This window comes from Giraffa tippelskirchi, chromosome 7 (assembly GCF_054371585.1).
Source record: "Giraffa tippelskirchi isolate mGirTip1 chromosome 7, T2T-mGirTip1v1.2.pri, whole genome shotgun sequence".
Classification (NCBI taxonomy): Eukaryota; Metazoa; Chordata; class Mammalia; order Artiodactyla; family Giraffidae; genus Giraffa; species Giraffa tippelskirchi.
The window spans coordinates 64,996,014-65,014,682 of NC_137281.1; the positions used below are offsets into that span (position 1 = coordinate 64,996,014).

Below are 18,669 nucleotides of genomic sequence, written 5' to 3' on the forward strand. Positions count from 1 at the left end.
TCGGAGTTTGCATTTCCACCTTGAGTAGATTCACACTGTTCTGCCCTCAGGGACACTGTCAAGGGGGAGTGAGGAGCAGCCTGCACTTGCAGCAGTGACCACACGGTGGGGCGAGTGCTGCTGTCCCCTCTGGGAGCCCCAGGCCACAGGCATCCCAGTGAGGAGCCAGCTCTGTGCTCAGCTGAAAGGAGTTATTCTCTCAGGAGCCTCTGAGCCCTTGCCTTTGGATCACCCAGGGTGGGCATTTACTGTGACAGAAAAAAATTGCCCTGAATTCCATGGACGGAAGAGCCTGGCTGTGTAGAGTTCGTGAGTTGCCGTGAATCAGACACAACTGAGGACACAAAAACTCAATAGACTAAAACACTTTTTGGGGGTTGGGGGAGTGAAAGGGGGTGATGTGGGGTTTTTTGTCTTATATAATAGCCAAGGGAAATCTAGTTTAAACCTAAGTTCACATAGATGGGAAAGGTATAGCTCTCCGTCACCCTATTAAAAAAAAAAAAAAAAAACGACTTAACTTTTCTGAAAGTTTATTTAGTAGCTTCCTTGAGCAGTTCATTGTGAAGCTTTTTTTTTTTTTTTCTGTGACATTGGCCTCATTAAAAAGTACGGTTTGCGTTTACTGGATAATTTTGTTCATTGGTTTGTTAGGGAATCTTGGTAATATTTGAGTTTCCTGGGGAGCATGGTCACATGACCTGGCCCTGGCCAATCGGTGCGTTCCACCTCCCTGGCCACTGTGATTGGCTCCGGACTGGGGCAGTGCCCAATCGGGGCCCAGGGCCGGGCCTCACGTTGGAAGCCAGGGGAAGACGAGCTCTCGTCCTGCTGGGGTAGGGGAAGGGGTGGGGCCGGGGGAGGTCAGGCTCCAGCAGTGGGAGGGGCTTGAGGTCCGCCTGCGGCAGTTGGTGACCTTCCTGCTCCCCTCAGGGCAGAGCCGCCGGCCTGAGAATGAGGGCGCTGCTGAGCCCAGGGGCTGGGATGGCCCGTTGCTGCTGTGGTCCCAGAGCTCCACCCGAGACCTGAGGGAGGCCGTCTGCCCGTGAGTCCTCTCCCGCTTGTCTGTCAGCTTGTTTGAAGCATGCTGGGTTTTCTGCCCAGCTGGCTAAGGGGAGTCCCTGGAAATGCAAGGGTGTGGGTTTTGGCAGACTTCAGGGAAGACATGCCAGATGAGCCTGGGAGACTCCAGCTTAATCTGGATTCAGGAGATATCTCTTCGGGCCAGCTAGTAATTGTAGGATAAGCCTAATGAGTCTTCACAGGATGAAGAGAGTAACGTGCCAAGGTAGCAATCGATGTCCTCCTTCGAGAGGATGAAGCTGGTGCTCAGAGAAGGGGGGAACTTGGCCACAGCAAGGAGGTGTGCACCCAGACAGAACCCCCAGGTCCGGCCATTTGAGCTCAGGGAGGCCAGTGGTGTGGCTTGTCCCTGTGGCAGGGGCCGAGGCACGCAGCCCACCCTGATTCCTGCGGGGGCCTGACTTGGGAAGTGCCATCTGGTAGCTTTGAGACTCACCAAACCAAATTGCACTGGAGAGAGGAAGGACACCTTCCTTCATCCACCCCCCACCCCCGCCGGATTCCCACATACCCTGACCCCTTTCTCTGGATTTCGGAGCCATTTCCAGAGTCCCGCTCATATGACCTCATTCGAAGTGCACTGTGGACGAGCTGCCATGTGCAGCTGCTACCACAGCAGCCAAGGGCTTTAGCTCCCGAGTACCTCCCTTCCTTTGGAACTTGGGGGCCCTCTACTCCCCACTTGCACACCACAGACCTTTGCTGAGGATTGTGGGGACCCTCACTCAGTTTGCAGCACGTTGTAGCCATCCCTGTCCTCTCAATACCTCCCTTGCAACTCAGCTTGTGAGCTCCTTTGGAGCAGCGTGGCCCACCTGGCTGCAACGGAAGAGACACAGCTGACAGGGAAACAACAGCTTAGATCTGACAGCCGGAAAGCTCTGTCAAAAGGGACCTCCCTCTTCACACCGTAGAGGCTGTAGGAGCCGCCAGGGTTTGGGAACCAGTGCTGGGGCCAAAATGACTCCACAGCTGTTTTCCTTCCTGGGGAGGGTTCTGGCTCCAGTGGGAATGGCTCAAGTCTCCTAAGGTTCTGAAAGCCCACTGTGTGCAGATTCACGGTACACAGAGAGGAGAAGGTGGAGTCCTGCCCTGGAGGTGGGCACAGCTCACGGATGAGCCAGGCAGGCAGGCAGGCAGGCAGGGCATGAGAACACCTGAGCTGCCTTCATGAGTGAATGGTGTGGGGGCAGAGGAAGAGAAGCCGGTCTGCTCCCTCATGTGGTGCCCAGGGCAGGTTGTCCCCAGAGGAAACCCTTACGACGGTGAGGACTATCACTGCTGTTTCCCAAGGGGTTCCGTCGGTGCGTGTCTTCCCCGGAGCGGTCAGGCCGTCTCTAAAGTACACTGGCCATGGGCATTGCCTCTCCTTGGAACTTCCCATGTGTTTCTCTTTTTTATGGAACAGTGATTTTTTAGAGGGGTTCTGGGCCACAAGGTTGTTGGGTCATTTTCTAGCCTTCTGTCGTGAAGAACGCTTTCCTGGGCGTTGGGGTGGTTTGTTGTTCCAGCTCCCTTTCTTGGCTTCTTTTGGGAGCTGGTGCAACAAGAGGAGCTCAGCCTCTGCCTTCTGGCTGAGATGTCACCCTTCAAACAGCAATGCCTGCCTGGAGATAATGATGGCATTTGCCAAAAGGGCTTCGTTTGGCACATGATATCTTGAAAGGACGTACACCGTCCTTTCAGCTATCAAAGGCTAGTTCAAATGACATACAAATGAGAACTCTCCAATGGAGTCTTACAGTAGGTGGAGAGTCCGAAAAAAACTCCTTCAGTCATTTCACTGAGAGTCATTGATTGGGGACACCAAGAATATAGGAAGGAATGCAGAAAGAAAAGATGAAATTGTGTTCAGGATCGGGGGGAGGGATGAACAGGGCGTGCTTGCCTTGAATCCAGGCTTTGTTGGGGGGTGGGGCATAAAGATCGAACGGGTCTGAAACTACAAAGTGGGATGGTAACACAGTATCACCAGAGTTACACAACAGTGTTCCCAAATTGCAACAATGATGAAAAAGTTTACTAATCCCAACTTAACCAAGAGAAATACAGGAAACCATACACAAAATAAAACATCACCAGAAAGGTGGAAACAAACCAAATGCAAAGCAGTTCAGGGGAAAGGAACTCCATGTCCCCTGGGGGCAGACCGAGTTGCCGGCGTCCACGGTGAGCAGACAGGGATGGAGGCTGCAGAGCCGACCGCTCCCCTGGACGTGGTGTTTCCGGCAAGGGCTCTGGGTCTCTGCCCAGAGCGGGGCCTCGTTCTTCCTGCAGGGGCAAGTGAGTCATCGTCGGCGTCTGGGTGTTGCGCGGGAGCCAGGGCAGGCTCTCCCTGCCGAGGCGGTGACTCCTCCTCTGCCTCGGGTTCTCCTGCCAAAGCCCGAGCAGGTACAGGTGCACGTGGAGGTGGAGGTTCTGGCTGAGGGGGTGGGACATCAGTGCCTGGGGCTGGGGGCCCTGCAGGCACGGAGATCCGATCTGCCCGGTGTGCTGGCCAGTACCCAGCTGGCCTGGTGTCTCTGCGAGGGCAAGTCTCGGTTCTCCATCTGGCCTCGGTGGATCCCTGGGTCCTGCACCTGGAGCCACCACCTCTGTAGGGACAGGTCTGGGAAGTAGAGCCTGGTTCCAGTTGGAGGCCAGTGCTAGAGCTGGGGGAGAAGCAAAGTTTGCCCACAGGCCAGCCTTGGCATGTGCGTATCCCAGGACAGAAAGCTTCCAAGAGATTCCCAAAGAATACCCAGGGTCGGATGTCTTTTGGGACTGAAGTGTGCAAGATGGGGGTGGGGGTGTGAGGCCAGCGCTTGCTGCAGGCCCAGCAGCATCTTTCGGGGACTCGTCCGTGTGTAGCTCAGCACCCCCTCCCCACACACTCCCGTGCACCAGCCCCAGCGTCCTCACCTCTGTGCTCTGGCGTGCTGGGCTCCAGGTCCTCCTGCTGCCTCAGAGGCCGGGGTTCTCGGGACTCTGGGTCGGAGCCGGGTGTGCTGAGCTCCGTGGCAGCCTCAGACTGGGCCGCCGGGTGTATCCTGGGCGGTGTCTCGGCAGCAGGCCTTCCCCGCCTCCGCTTCGCCCCCGGTGGGGCTGATGCCTCCGTGGGCACGCTCACCTGGAGCCTGCACTGGGCCTCACGGGCGGGGGGGTGGTGCTCCGACCCCTCCCTCCGGGAGGTGGACGGGGTGTCCCCGTCCTCGGCCTCATCACGTGGGAAGCTCTGCAACGACAGTGACCGTCAGCCAGCCGTGCTGGGAGTTTTCCGAGCTGGGCCTGGCCAGTGGAGCCGCTGCTTCTGCCTGCTCGAACTTCTCTTCCCAGAAGGGTCAGAGACGTGTGTCTGCTCAGATCCCCACCCGGGAGGAAAGAGACCCACCTGAGGGTGTGAGGTCAGCCTGGGCGGCCGGCGCTGCCCGCACTCTCCCCATCCCACCCAGCCTGCTCTCCCCTGGGGTGTGGACACAACTTGTCCGCAGGCTTCTGACCCCATATCCGCCTGGGCTTCCTTGAGGGAGACACACCCCGAGAAACCCGCATCCACACACACAGGCAAAGGACCCGCTGTTTCCGGGTGGCATGGGAGAGGTGGCCTGGCCCCGCCTGGGGCTCCCCGTGTTACCTTTCTGTTTCTCCGGGCAAAGGGCCAGAGGCCTCTCGGGGGTGCCCTGAGCCAACGTCAACAGGGTGCCCACGCACACTGCCTGTGAGCTCTCCTGAGGCCCCGGCCTCTGGGCAGGGGCAAGCAGCAGAACATCCTGGTAGCAAGTGATCTGGCTGGGGGCTCCTCTCCGCTCTGGAGGCCTGGATACCCGGGTTGCGGGTTCTGTTGGGTTCTGTTGCCGGCAGGTGACATCATTTCCTGGGGTTCGTGCTGAGGTCCCTTCCCCAAAACTTCGCAAGGGAATCTCTGGGTTTCTGACTGCTCGACCACCCCCCTTAGGCCATGTGCAGGCACAGTGACAGCCACACAGCCCAGCCCACAGCCCTGGGGAGGCCTGGGTGCAGCCAGGGCCTGAGCTCCGAGGACCCCGCTGCTCTCAGACCAGGCTCCTTCTTCTCATAAGTGGTGTGGCCCTGGACAAGCATATGCCCCTCAGGGTTTCCCCGGTCTCTCCATCTGCAGAGTGGGGGTCATTCTCCCATCTGTTTCCTAGGTCTGTCGGCCTACGAGCAGCTCCATGCCTTTCCACCTGGGGCTGATATCACGTGGAGCTTGTGCGCTGAGACTTCAGAAAGAAAGACTCCATCCAGGGCTGACACAGCACAGAATGGGGCAGAACGAGGCCTGGATGCGCCGTGGTACCCAGGAAAAGGCACTCCCCCTCCTGACTGTTTGGAGACCCCGCATGCAAGTTGGAGGACCGAAAGGAAGACTCGAAGGTCTCCCTCTCTGATAGAAAAGAGTAGCCAACTTTCTGGTCCTCTGTTTCCATTGAGATTCTGTTCAAGTGTCCCAGCTCGGCTTCTGCGGGTGGCTGAGCTTCTAATGGCTCCCTGCATTCTTGTCTTTTCCTCTCCAAACCTTCCGTCCGTTTCCCCCTTCTGGGGTGGATGGGCGCTGTCATTGCTTCTACCTTCGAGACAGATTGATGAAAAGTCTGGACCATCGACTCCTTTCCTCTCTTTGGTTCCGTGTCTCTCTCTGGCTGTGTCCCTCTCTTTTCCTTTCTCGATTCAGTCTGTGTCTTCCTCTTTCTCTCTCGTGTGTGGATGGATGGATGCTAGGAATGCACATGTATATGATTAGATGAGGGTTATGTTTTAGGGATAGGTTAGAGGGAGAGAAAGGCTTTAGGTCGGAGTTGGTCATGGGGGAAGGGTCAAGGGTGGTGGTGGTGTTTCTTGGAATCTGAGTGCTGTGCATTCTTCGTCTCTTTCCATATGAACCCCTTCTCAGATACACCACTTGCAAGGAGTCTCTCATGTTCCGTTTCCTATCTTTTGCATTTGTGAATGCTTAGCTTCTCTGTTGTGAAGAGGTTCCATTGGATGGAAACCCATTGGTGTACTTGGTTTCCCTCTTTCCCTTACTTGAAGAGACCCATTTCTACCTCCGCCCAGCAAATGGCAAGGAGACTCTGATGTTAAGGAGCCTTTGACCTACGCTTCTTTCTAGCTATCTCATGACATCAGTCTTTAGGGTGAGGTTTTTCCCCGATATTGAGGTGGTGTGAGATCAAAACCAATAGCGTTCTTCAGATGTAGCTGTCTGGTTTTCCCATGGACATTGATTGAAGAGGCTTTCTTGTTCCCATTTGGATATTCTCCCCTTCTGTGTCAGAGATGAGTTGACCTTGGATGCCGGGGTTTGTTTCTGGACCCTCAACTTTATTCCATCGATCTGGATCTGTGTGTGTTGTTGTATTCCCAATAGCATACTGTCCTGCTGCTGCCGCTGCGGCTAAGTCACTTCAGTCGTGTCTGACTCTGCGCGACCCCATGGCCTGCAGCCTACCAGGCTGCTCCGTCCATGGCATTTTCCAGGCAAGAGTACTGGAGTGGGTCGCCATCGCCTTCTCCGATACTCTCCTGAGGATCCTAGTTTGGTCGTCTAATTTCCTTTCACACAACCTTGGACGTCCGTATCGGGGCTTTTTCGTCGGATTGTATTGACAATTTAGGCTCTTTTCTGTTTCCGTAACCCCTTTTGCAATTCTTTGTTCGGTGCGAACATGCATTGGCATTTTGGGAGGAATAGCATCGAAGCTGTGGATTGCCTTGTGGGGCTGTGACATCATTTTCCCAATAGGAATTCTTTCAAGCCCTGAGCACAGCTTCTCTTTCCAGTGATTGGTGTGGGCTTGATCTTCTTTCTTCCATCTCTCGCCGTTTTGTGAGAACAGGTCCTTCCTTCCCTTCTGGGTTAGATGGACTCGTGGGTATCACTTCAGTGAATGGCATTGTCAGTGGGGGTGATAATTCCCTTCTCATTGGAAGACTTTGCTGTGAGTATTAGAAGTGCAAGTGATTTCTCTTCCCCTTCCTCCCTGTCCATCTCTCAGAGCCACCGGGAAACAGAGGCCTCATCCAGGGTCACACAGGCCTGAGGGAGTGCAACTAGACTGTTGTTTCTTCAGGCCCTCAGTGCTGGACATCATCCGGGATACTCTGTGTGTGTCTTCCTCAGTCTGGCGTCCCTTCAGACCTTTCCCTAGTTTTCACAGGCTTGTTGTGTTGGTGTTCTTTGTCTGTTTGGAGACACGTCCTTGAGAAGCTTTGTGTTTCCACTCATTCGTCTCGCGATGTATGACCTGTCTTTTGCTTTTGTAATGAGGTCTTTCCCACGGTAGATATCTTTGATTTTGCAAAGTCCACTGTATTCTCTGGGTTGTTTTGTGGACTGCCTTTTAGTTTTGTGTGTGAAGACTCAAAGCACGTGTCCGGTTTCTGCTCATTGTTCTTCTAGATTTGTGACAAGTTTTCATGGAAACTTTGTCTAGGGATAACTGGAAGTGAACTCGGTGTAAGGTGTCAAGTCTCCATCTCCATTCATGTCATGCCCTGCAGTTTCCAATTCCCTGTTCCTGAGTGGTTTTGGAGACCTTGTGGGAAGTTTGGTTGCATCGGAGTTTGCATTTCCACCTTGAGTAGATTCACACTGTTCTGCCCTCAGGGACACTGTCAAGGGGGAGTGAGGAGCAGCCTGCACTTGCAGCAGTGACCACACGGTGGGGCGAGTGCTGCTGTCCCCTCTGGGAGCCCCAGGCCACAGGCATCCCAGTGAGGAGCCAGCTCTGTGCTCAGCTGAAAGGAGTTATTCTCTCAGGAGCCTCTGAGCCCTTGCCTTTGGATCACCCAGGGTGGGCATTTACTGTGACAGAAAAAAATTGCCCTGAATTCCATGGACGGAAGAGCCTGGCTGTGTAGAGTTCGTGAGTTGCCGTGAATCAGACACAACTGAGGACACAAAAACTCAATAGACTAAAACACTTTTTGGGGGTTGGGGGAGTGAAAGGGGGTGATGTGGGGTTTTTTGTCTTATATAATAGCCAAGGGAAATCTAGTTTAAACCTAAGTTCACATAGATGGGAAAGGTATAGCTCTCCGTCACCCTATTAAAAAAAAAAAAAAAAAAAACGACTTAACTTTTCTGAAAGTTTATTTAGTAGCTTCCTTGAGCAGTTCATTGTGAAGCATTTTTTTTTTTTTCTGTGCCATTGGCCTCATTAAAAAGTACGGTTTGCCTTTACTGGATAATTTTGTTCATTGGTTTGTTAGGGAATCTTGGTAATATTTGAGTTTCCTGGGGAGCATGGTCACATGACCTGGCCCTGGCCAATCGGTGCGTTCCACCTCCCTGGCCACTGTGATTGGCTCCGGACTGGGGCAGTGCCCAATCGGGGCCCAGGGCCGGGCCTCACGTTGGAAGCCAGGGGAAGACGAGCTCTCGTCCTGCTGGGGTAGGGGAAGGGGTGGGGCCGGGGGAGGTCAGGCTCCAGCAGTGGGAGGGGCTTGAGGTCCGCCTGCGGCAGTTGGTGACCTTCCTGCTCCCCTCAGGGCAGAGCCGCCGGCCTGAGAATGAGGGCGCTGCTGAGCCCAGGGGCTGGGATGGCCCGTTGCTGCTGTGGTCCCAGAGCTCCACCCGAGCCCTGAGGGAGGCCGTCTGCCCGTGAGTCCTCTCCCGCTTGTCTGTCAGCTTGTTTGAAGCATGCTGGGTTTTCTGCCCAGCTGGCTAAGGGGAGTCCCTGGAAATGCAAGGGTGTGGGTTTTGGCAGACTTCAGGGAAGACATGCCAGATGAGCCTGGGAGACTCCAGCTTAATCTGGATTCAGGAGATATCTCTTCGGGCCAGCTAGTAATTGTAGGATAAGCCTAATGAGTCTTCACAGGATGAAGAGAGTAACGTGCCAAGGTAGCAATCGATGTCCTCCTTCGAGAGGATGAAGCTGGTGCTCAGAGAAGGGGGGAACTTGGCCACAGCAAGGAGGTGTGCACCCAGACAGAACCCCCAGGTCCGGCCATTTGAGCTCAGGGAGGCCAGTGGTGTGGCTTGTCCCTGTGGCAGGGGCCGAGGCACACAGCCCACCCTGATTCCTGCGGGGGCCTGACTTGGGAAGTGCCATCTGGTAGCTTTGAGACTCACCAAACCAAATTGCACTGGAGAGAGGAAGGACACCTTCCTTCATCCACCCCCCACCCCCGCCGGATTCCCACATACCCTGACCCCTTTCTCTGGATTTCGGAGCCATTTCCAGAGTCCCGCTCATATGACCTCATTCGAAGTGCACTGTGGACGAGCTGCCATGTGCAGCTGCTACCACAGCAGCCAAGGGCTTTAGCTCCCGAGTACCTCCCTTCCTTTGGAACTTGGGGGCCCTCTACTCCCCACTTGCACACCACAGACCTTTGCTGAGGATTGTGGGGACCCTCACTCAGTTTGCAGCACGTTGTAGCCATCCCTGTCCTCTCAATACCTCCCTTGCAACTCAGCTTGTGAGCTCCTTTGGAGCAGCGTGGCCCACCTGGCTGCAACGGAAGAGACACAGCTGACAGGGAAACAACAGCTTAGATCTGACAGCCGGAAAGCTCTGTCAAAAGGGACCTCCCTCTTCACACCGTAGAGGCTGTAGGAGCCGCCAGGGTTTGGGAACCAGTGCTGGGGCCAAAATGACTCCACAGCTGTTTTCCTTCCTGGGGAGGGTTCTGGCTCCAGTGGGAATGGCTCAAGTCTCCTAAGGTTCTGAAAGCCCACTGTGTGCAGATTCACGGTACACAGAGAGGAGAAGGTGGAGTCCTGCCCTGGAGGTGGGCACAGCTCACGGATGAGCCAGGCAGGCAGGCAGGCAGGCAGGGCATGAGAACACCTGAGCTGCCTTCATGAGTGAATGGTGTGGGGGCAGAGGAAGAGAAGCCGGTCTGCTCCCTCATGTGGTGCCCAGGGCAGGTTGTCCCCAGAGGAAACCCTTACGACGGTGAGGACTATCACTGCTGTTTCCCAAGGGGTTCCGTCGGTGCGTGTCTTCCCCGGAGCGGTCAGGCCGTCTCTAAAGTACACTGGCCATGGGCATTGCCTCTCCTTGGAACTTCCCATGTGTTTCTCTTTTTTATGGAACAGTGATTTTTTAGAGGGGTTCTGGGCCACAAGGTTGTTGGGTCATTTTCTAGCCTTCTGTCGTGAAGAACGCTTTCCTGGGCGTTGGGGTGGTTTGTTGTTCCAGCTCCCTTTCTTGGCTTCTTTTGGGAGCTGGTGCAACAAGAGGAGCTCAGCCTCTGCCTTCTGGCTGAGATGTCACCCTTCAAACAGCAATGCCTGCCTGGAGATAATGATGGCATTTGCCAAAAGGGCTTCGTTTGGCACATGATATCTTGAAAGGACGTACACCGTCCTTTCAGCTATCAAAGGCTAGTTCAAATGACATACAAATGAGAACTCTCCAATGGAGTCTTACAGTAGGTGGAGAGTCCGAAAAAAACTCCTTCAGTCATTTCACTGAGAGTCATTGATTGGGGACACCAAGAATATAGGAAGGAATGCAGAAAGAAAAGATGAAATTGTGTTCAGGATCGGGGGGAGGGATGAACAGGGCGTGCTTGCCTTGAATCCAGGCTTTGTTGGGGGGTGGGGCATAAAGATCGAACGGGTCTGAAACTACAAAGTGGGATGGTAACACAGTATCACCAGAGTTACACAACAGTGTTCCCAAATTGCAACAATGATGAAAAAGTTTACTAATCCCAACTTAACCAAGAGAAATACAGGAAACCATACACAAAATAAAACATCACCAGAAAGGTGGAAACAAACCAAATGCAAAGCAGTTCAGGGGAAAGGAACTCCATGTCCCCTGGGGGCAGACCGAGTTGCCGGCGTCCACGGTGAGCAGACAGGGATGGAGGCTGCAGAGCCGACCGCTCCCCTGGACGTGGTGTTTCCGGCAAGGGCTCTGGGTCTCTGCCCAGAGCGGGGCCTCGTTCTTCCTGCAGGGGCGAGTGAGTCATCGTCGGCGTCTGGGTGTTGCGCGGGAGCCAGGGCAGGCTCTCCCTGCCGAGGCGGTGACTCCTCCTCTGCCTCGGGTTCTCCTGCCAAAGCCCGAGCAGGTACAGGTGCACGTGGAGGTGGAGGTTCTGGCTGAGGGGGTGGGACATCAGTGCCTGGGGCTGGGGGCCCTGCAGGCACGGAGATCCGATCTGCCCGGTGTGCTGGCCAGTACCCAGCTGGCCTGGTGTCTCTGCGAGGGCAAGTCTCGGTTCTCCATCTGGCCTCGGTGGATCCCTGGGTCCTGCACCTGGAGCCACCACCTCTGTAGGGACAGGTCTGGGAAGTAGAGCCTGGTTCCAGTTGGAGGCCAGTGCTAGAGCTGGGGGAGAAGCAAAGTTTGCCCACAGGCCAGCCTTGGCATGTGCGTATCCCGGGACAGAAAGCTTCCAAGAGATTCCCAAAGAATACCCAGGGTCGGATGTCTTTTGGGACTGAAGTGTGCAAGATGGGGGTGGGGGTGTGAGGCCAGCGCTTGCTGCAGGCCCAGCAGCATCTTTCGGGGACTCGTCCGTGTGTAGCTCAGCACCCCCTCCCCACACACTCCCGTGCACCAGCCCCAGCGTCCTCACCTCTGTGCTCTGGCGTGCTGGGCTCCAGGTCCTCCTGCTGCCTCAGAGGCCGGGGTTCTCGGGACTCTGGGTCGGAGCCGGGTGTGCTGAGCTCCGTGGCAGCCTCAGACTGGGCCGCCGGGTGTATCCTGGGCGGTGTCTCGGCAGCAGGCCTTCCCCGCCTCCGCTTCGCCCCCGGTGGGGCTGATGCCTCCGTGGGCACGCTCACCTGGAGCCTGCACTGGGCCTCACGGGCGGGGGGGTGGTGCTCCGACCCCTCCCTCCGGGAGGTGGACGGGGTGTCCCTGTCCTCGGCCTCATCACGTGGGAAGCTCTGCAACGACAGTGACCGTCAGCCAGCCGTGCTGGGAGTTTTCCGAGCTGGGCCTGGCCAGTGGAGCCGCTGCTTCTGCCTGCTCGAACTTCTCTTCCCAGAAGGGTCAGAGACGTGTGTCTGCTCAGATCCCCACCCGGGAGGAAAGAGACCCACCTGAGGGTGTGAGGTCAGCCTGGGCGGCCGGCGCTGCCCGCACTCTCCCCATCCCACCCAGCCTGCTCTCCCCTGGGGTGTGGACACAACTTGTCTGCAGGCTTCTGACCCCACATCCGCCTGGGCTTCCTTGAGGGAGACACACCCCGAGAAACCCGCATCCACACACACAGGCAAAGGACCCGGTGTTTCCGGGTGGCATGGGAGAGGTGGCCTGGCCCCGCCTGGGGCTCCCCGTGTTACCTTTCTGTTTCTCCGGGCAAAGGGCCAGAGGCCTCTCGGGGGTGCCCTGAGCCAACGTCGACAGGGTGCCCACGCACACTGCCTGTGAGCTCTCCTGAGGCCCCGGCCTCTGGGCAGGGGCAAGCAGCAGAACATCCTGGCAGCAAGTGATCTGGCTGGGGGCTCCTCTCCGCTCTGGAGGCCTGGATACCCGGGTTGCGGGTTCTGTTGGGTTCTGTTGCCGGCAGGTGACATCATTTCCTGGGGTTCGTGCTGAGGTCCCTTCCCCAAAACTTCGCAAGGGAATCTCTGGGTTTCTGACTGCTCGACCACCCCCCTTAGGCCATGTGCAGGCACAGTGACAGCCACACAGCCCAGCCCACAGCCCTGGGGAGGCCTGGGTGCAGCCAGGGCCTGAGCTCCGAGGACCCCGCTGCTCTCAGACCAGGCTCCTTCTTCTCATAAGTGGTGTGGCCCTAGACAAGCATATGCCCCTCAGGGTTTCCCCGGTCTCTCCATCTGCAGAGTGGGGGTCATTCTCCCGTCTGTTTCCTAGGTCTTTCGGCCTACGAGCAGCTCCATGCCTTTCCACCTGGGGCTGATATCACGTGGAGCTTGTGCGCTGAGACTTCAGAAAGAAAGACTCCATCCAGGGCTGACACAGCACAGAATGGGGCAGAACGAGGCCTGGATGCGCCGTGGTACCCAGGAAAAGGCACTCCCCCTCCTGACTGTTTGGAGACCCCGCATGCAAGTTGGAGGACCGAAAGGAAGACTCGAAGGTCTCCCTCTCTGATAGAAAAGAGTAGCCAACTTTCTGGTCCTCTGTTTCCATTGAGATTCTGTTCAAGTGTCCCAGCTCGGCTTCTGCGGGTGGCTGAGCTTCTAATGGCTCCCTGCGTTCTTGTCTTTTCCTCTCCAAACCTTCCGTCCGTTTCCCCCTTCTGGGGTGGATGGGCGCTGTCATTGCTTCTACCTTCGAGACAGATTGATGAAAAGTCTGGACCATCGACTCCTTTCCTCTCTTTGGTTCCGTGTCTCTCTCTGGCTGTGTCCCTCTCTTTTCCTTTCTCGATTCAGTCTGTGTCTTCCTCTTTCTCTCTCGTGTGTGGATGGATGGATGCTAGGAATGCACATGTATATGATTAGATGAGGGTTATGTTTTAGGGATAGGTTAGAGGGAGAGAAAGGCTTTAGGTCGGAGTTGGTCATGGGGGAAGGGTCAAGGGTGGTGGTGGTGTTTCTTGGAATCTGAGTGCTGTACATTCTTCGTCTCTTTCCATATGAACCCCTTCTCAGATACACCACTTGCAAGGAGTCTCTCATGTTCCGTTTCCTATCTTTTGCATTTGTGAATGCTTAGCTTCTCTGTTGTGAAGAGGTTCCATTGGATGGAAACCCATTGGTGTACTTGGTTTCCCTCTTTCCCTTACTTGAAGAGACCCATTTCTACCTCCGCCCAGCAAATGGCAAGGAGACTCTGATGTTAAGGAGCCTTTGACCTACGCTTCTTTCTAGCTATCTCATGACATCAGTCTTTAGGGTGAGGTTTTTCCCCGATATTGAGGTGGTGTGAGATCAAAACCAATAGCGTTCTTCAGATGTAGCTGTCTGGTTTTCCCATGGACATTGATTGAAGAGGCTTTCTTGTTCCCATTTGGATATTCTCCCCTTCTGTGTCAGAGATGAGTTGACCTTGGATGCCGGGGTTTGTTTCTGGACCCTCAACTTTATTCCATCGATCTGGATCTGTGTGTGTTGTTGTATTCCCAATAGCATACTGTCCTGCTGCTGCCGCTGCGGCTAAGTCACTTCAGTCGTGTCTGACTCTGCGCGACCCCATGGCCTGCAGCCTACCAGGCTGCTCCGTCCATGGCATTTTCCAGGCAAGAGTACTGGAGTGGGTCGCCATCGCCTTCTCCGATACTCTCCTGAGGATCCTAGTTTGGTCGTCTAATTTCCTTTCACACAACCTTGGACGTCCGTATCGGGGATTTTTCGTCGGATTGTATTGACAATTTAGGCTCTTTTCTGTTTCCGTAACCCCTTTTGCAATTCTTTGTTCGGTGCGAACATGCATTGGCATTTTGGGAGGAATAGCATCGAAGCTGTGGATTGCCTTGTGGGGCTGTGACATCATTTCCCCAATAGGAATTCTTTCAAGCCCTGAGCACAGCTTCTCTTTCCAGTGATTGGTGTGGGCTTGATCTTCTTTCTTCCATCTCTCGCCGTTTTGTGAGAACAGGTCCTTCCTTCCCTTCTGGGTTAGATGGACTCGTGGGTATCACTTCAGTGAATGGCATTGTCAGTGGGGGTGATAATTCCCTTCTCATTGGAAGACTTTGCTGTGAGTATTAGAAGTGCAAGTGATTTCTCTTCCCCTTCCTCCCTGTCCATCTCTCAGAGCCACCGGGAAACAGAGGCCTCATCCAGGGTCACACAGGCCTGAGGGAGTGCAACTAGACTGTTGTTTCTTCAGGCCCTCAGTGCTGGACATCATCCGGGATACTCTGTGTGTGTCTTCCTCAGTCTGGCGTCCCTTCAGACCTTTCCCTAGTTTTCACAGGCTTGTTGTGTTGGTGTTCTTTGTCTGTTTGGAGACACGTCCTTGAGAAGCTTTGTGTTTCCACTCATTCGTCTCGCGATGTATGACCTGTCTTTTGCTTTTGTAATGAGGTCTTTCCCACGGTAGATGTCTTTGATTTTGCAAAGTCCACTGTATTCTCTGAGTTGTTTTGTGGACTGCCTTTTAGTTTTGTGTGTGAAGACTCAAAGCACGTGTCCGGTTTCTGCTCATTGTTCTTCTAGATTTGTGACAAGTTTTCATGGAAACTTTGTCTAGGGATAACTGGAAGTGAACTCGGTGTAAGGTGTCAAGTCTCCATCTCCATTCATGTCATGCCCTGCAGTTTCCAATTCCCTGTTCCTGAGTGGTTTTGGAGACCTTGTGGGAAGTTTGGTTGCATCGGAGTTTGCATTTCCACCTTGAGTAGATTCACACTGTTCTGCCCTCAGGGACACTGTCAAGGGGGAGTGAGGAGCAGCCTGCACTTGCAGCAGTGACCACACGGTGGGGCGAGTGCTGCTGTCCCCTCTGGGAGCCCCAGGCCACAGGCATCCCAGTGAGGAGCCAGCTCTGTGCTCAGCTGAAAGGAGTTATTCTCTCAGGAGCCTCTGAGCCCTTGCCTTTGGATCACCCAGGGTGGGCATTTACTGTGACAGAAAAAAATTGCCCTGAATTCCATGGACGGAAGAGCCTGGCTGTGTAGAGTTCGTGAGTTGCCGTGAATCAGACACAACTGAGGACACAAAAACTCAATAGACTAAAACACTTTTTGGGGGTTGGGGGAGTGAAAGGGGGTGATGTGGGGTTTTTTGTCTTATATAATAGCCAAGGGAAATCTAGTTTAAACCTAAGTTCACATAGATGGGAAAGGTATAGCTCTCCGTCACCCTATTAAAAAAAAAAAAAAAAAACGACTTAACTTTTCTGAAAGTTTATTTAGTAGCTTCCTTGAGCAGTTCATTGTGAAGCTTTTTTTTTTTTTTCTGTGACATTGGCCTCATTAAAAAGTACGGTTTGCGTTTACTGGATAATTTTGTTCATTGGTTTGTTAGGGAATCTTGGTAATATTTGAGTTTCCTGGGGAGCATGGTCACATGACCTGGCCCTGGCCAATCGGTGCGTTCCACCTCCCTGGCCACTGTGATTGGCTCCGGACTGGGGCAGTGCCCAATCGGGGCCCAGGGCCGGGCCTCACGTTGGAAGCCAGGGGAAGACGAGCTCTCGTCCTGCTGGGGTAGGTGAAGGGGTGGGGCCGGGGGAGGTCAGGCTCCAGCAGTGGGAGGGGCTTGAGGTCCGCCTGCGGCAGTTGGTGACCTTCCTGCTCCCCTCAGGGCAGAGCCGCCGGCCTGAGAATGAGGGCGCTGCTGAGCCCAGGGGCTGGGATGGCCCGTTGCTGCTGTGGTCCCAGAGCTCCACCCGAGACCTGAGGGAGGCCGTCTGCCCGTGAGTCCTCTCCCGCTTGTCTGTCAGCTTGTTTGAAGCATGCTGGGTTTTCTGCCCAGCTGGCTAAGGGGAGTCCCTGGAAATGCAAGGGTGTGGGTTTTGGCAGACTTCAGGGAAGACATGCCAGATGAGCCTGGGAGACTCCAGCTTAATCTGGATTCAGGAGATATCTCTTCGGGCCAGCTAGTAATTGTAGGATAAGCCTAATGAGTCTTCACAGGATGAAGAGAGTAACGTGCCAAGGTAGCAATTGATGTCCTCCTTCGAGAGGATGAAGCTGGTGCTCAGAGAAGGGGGGAACTTGGCCACAGCAAGGAGGTGTGCACCCAGACAGAACCCCCAGATCCGGCCATTTGAGCTCAGGGAGGCCAGTGGTGTGGCTTGTCCCTGTGGCAGGGGCCGAGGCACGCAGCCCACCCTGATTCCTGCGGGGGCCTGACTTGGGAAGTGCCATCTGGTAGCTTTGAGACTCACCAAACCAAATTGCACTGGAGAGGGGAAGGACACCTTCCTTCATCCACCCCCCACCCCCGCCGGATTCCCACATACCCTGACCCCTTTCTCTGGATTTCGGAGCCATTTCCAGAGTCCCGCTCATATGACCTCATTCGAAGTGCACTGTGGACGAGCTGCCATCTGCAGCTGCTACCACAGCAGCCAAGGGCTTCAGCTCCCGAGTACCTCCCTTCCTTTGGAACTTGGGGGCCCTCTACTCCCCACTTGCACACCACAGACCTTTGCTGAGGATTGTGGGGACCCTCACTCAGTTTGCAGCACGTTGTAGCCATCCCTGTCCTCTCAATACCTCCCTTGCAACTCAGCTTGTGAGCTCCTTTGGAGCAGCGTGGCCCACCTGGCTGCAACGGAAGAGACACAGCTGACAGGGAAACAACAGCTTAGATCTGACAGCCGGAAAGCTCTGTCAAAAGGGACCTCCCTCTTCACACCGTAGAGGCTGTAGGAGCCGCCAGGGTTTGGGAACCAGTGCTGGGGCCAAAATGACTCCACAGCTGTTTTCCTTCCTGGGGAGGGTTCTGGCTCCAGTGGGAATGGCTCAAGTCTCCTAAGGTTCTGAAAGCCCACTGTGTGCAGATTCACGGTACACAGAGAGGAGAAGGTGGAGTCCTGCCCTGGAGGTGGGCACAGCTCACGGATGAGCCAGGCAGGCAGGCAGGCAGGCAGGGCATGAGAACACCTGAGCTGCCTTCATGAGTGAATGGTGTGGGGGCAGAGGAAGAGAAGCCGGTCTGCTCCCTCATGTGGTGCCCAGGGCAGGTTGTCCCCAGAGGAAACCCTTACGACGGTGAGGACTATCACTGCTGTTTCCCAAGGGGTTCCGTCGGTGCGTGTCTTCCCCGGAGCGGTCAGGCCGTCTCTAAAGTACACTGGCCATGGGCATTGCCTCTCCTTGGAACTTCCCATGTGTTTCTCTTTTTTATGGAACAGTGATTTTTTAGAGGGGTTCTGGGCCACAAGGTTGTTGGGTCATTTTCTAGCCTTCTGTCGTGAAGAACGCTTTCCTGGGCGTTGGGGTGGTTTGTTGTTCCAGCTCCCTTTCTTGGCTTCTTTTGGGAGCTGGTGCAACAAGAGGAGCTCAGCCTCTGCCTTCTGGCTGAGATGTCACCCTTCAAACAGCAATGCCTGCCTGGAGATAATGATGGCATTTGCCAAAAGGGCTTCGTTTGGCACATGATATCTTGAAAGGACGTACACCGTCCTTTCAGCTATCAAAGGCTAGTTCAAATGACATACAAATGAGAACTCTCCAATGGAGTCTTACAGTAGGTGGAGAGTCCGAAAAAAACTCCTTCAGTCATTTCACTGAGAGTCATTGATTGGGGACACCAAGAATATAGGAAGGAATGCAGAAAGAAAAGATGAAATTGTGTTCAGGATCGGGGGGAGGGATGAACAGGGCGTGCTTGCCTTGAATCCAGGCTTTGTTGGGGGGTGGGGCATAAAGATCGAACGGGTCTGAAACTACAAAGTGGGATGGTAACACAGTATCACCAGAGTTACACAACAGTGTTCCCAAATTGCAACAATGATGAAAAAGTTTACTAATCCCAACTTAACCAAGAGAAATACAGGAAACCATACACAAAATAAAACATCACCAGAAAGGTGGAAACAAACCAAATGCAAAGCAGTTCAGGGGAAAGGAACTCCATGTCCCCTGGGGGCAGACCGAGTTGCCGGCGTCCACGGTGAGCAGACAGGGATGGAGGCTGCAGAGCCGACCGCTCCCCTGGACGTGGTGTTTCCGGCAAGGGCTCTGGGTCTCTGCCCAGAGCGGGGGCTCGTTCTTCCTGCAGGGGCGAGTGAGTCATCGTCGGCGTCTGGG

The 18,669-nt window shown here is 54.8% G+C and overlaps 1 long non-coding RNA gene across 1 annotated transcript; it reads left to right on the forward strand.

The window, feature by feature from the left end:
• Positions 1-8,544: 8,544 nt before the first annotated feature.
• Positions 8,545-18,436, forward strand: LOC145514067 (uncharacterized). The gene is made up of 2 exons (XR_014059832.1): positions 8,545-8,686; positions 16,214-18,436. It is a non-coding gene; the product is annotated as an uncharacterized LOC145514067 (long non-coding RNA).
• Positions 18,437-18,669: the final 233 nt, after the last annotated feature.